The following is a 739-nucleotide window of genomic DNA, read 5'->3' on the forward strand; positions in this document are numbered from 1 at the left end:
TTAAATCTGGACTTATCCATTTGTTGCCCAAGTTTCATGGACTTGCAGGTGAAGATCCTCATAAGCATTTAAAGGAGTTCCATGTAGTGTGTTCCACCATGAGACCTCAAGGAGTTCCTGAAGATCATGTCAAAATGAAGGCATTTCCTTTCTCTCTGGATGGTGTTGCAAAAGATTGGCTCTACTTTCTACCAGCAACAATCACTACATGGAATCAAATGAAGAGATTGTTTCTAGAGAAATTCTTTCCTGCATCCAGAACAGCAGCAATTAGGAAAGAGATTTGTGGTATAAGGCAACTGAATGGAGAAACTTTGTATGAATACTGGGAGAGATTCAACAAGCTGTGTGCTACATGTCCTCAACATCAAATTAGTGAGCAATTATTGATTCAATATTTTTATGAAGGACTAACCTTGATGGATAGGAACATGATAGATGCAGCAAGTGGAGGAGCACTGATGGATAAGACACCAAATGCTGCAAGACAACTCATTTCGAACATGGCAGCCAACACTCAGCAATTTGGATTTAGAGGAGCTGTCAAGGGAGTAAATGAGATGGCAATTGGTGCTGGTTCTAGTTCTGTTTGTGGTGTAGATAATCAAAGGCTGGAAAACAAAATTAATGAGCTGACCACCATGGTGAGACATTTAGCAATTGAACAAAAACAACAGGCGAATGCAGCAAGTGAATGTCCAGCAACAGTTTGTGGCATTTGTTCTTCAGAGGAGCACTA

General features: G+C 40.3%; 1 non-coding gene across 1 annotated transcript; it reads right to left on the reverse strand.

Moving 5' to 3' along the window:
* Nucleotides 1-268: 268 nt before the first annotated feature.
* Nucleotides 269-373, reverse strand: LOC145957653 (small nucleolar RNA R71). The gene has a single exon (XR_014433696.1). It is a non-coding gene; the product is annotated as a small nucleolar RNA R71 (small nucleolar RNA).
* Between the last annotated feature and the right edge of the window lie 366 nt (nucleotides 374-739).

Source organism: Cajanus cajan, chromosome 4 (genome assembly GCF_000230855.2).
Source record: "Cajanus cajan strain Asha chromosome 4, NIPB_CcT2T_4, whole genome shotgun sequence".
Taxonomy (NCBI): domain Eukaryota; kingdom Viridiplantae; phylum Streptophyta; class Magnoliopsida; order Fabales; family Fabaceae; genus Cajanus; species Cajanus cajan.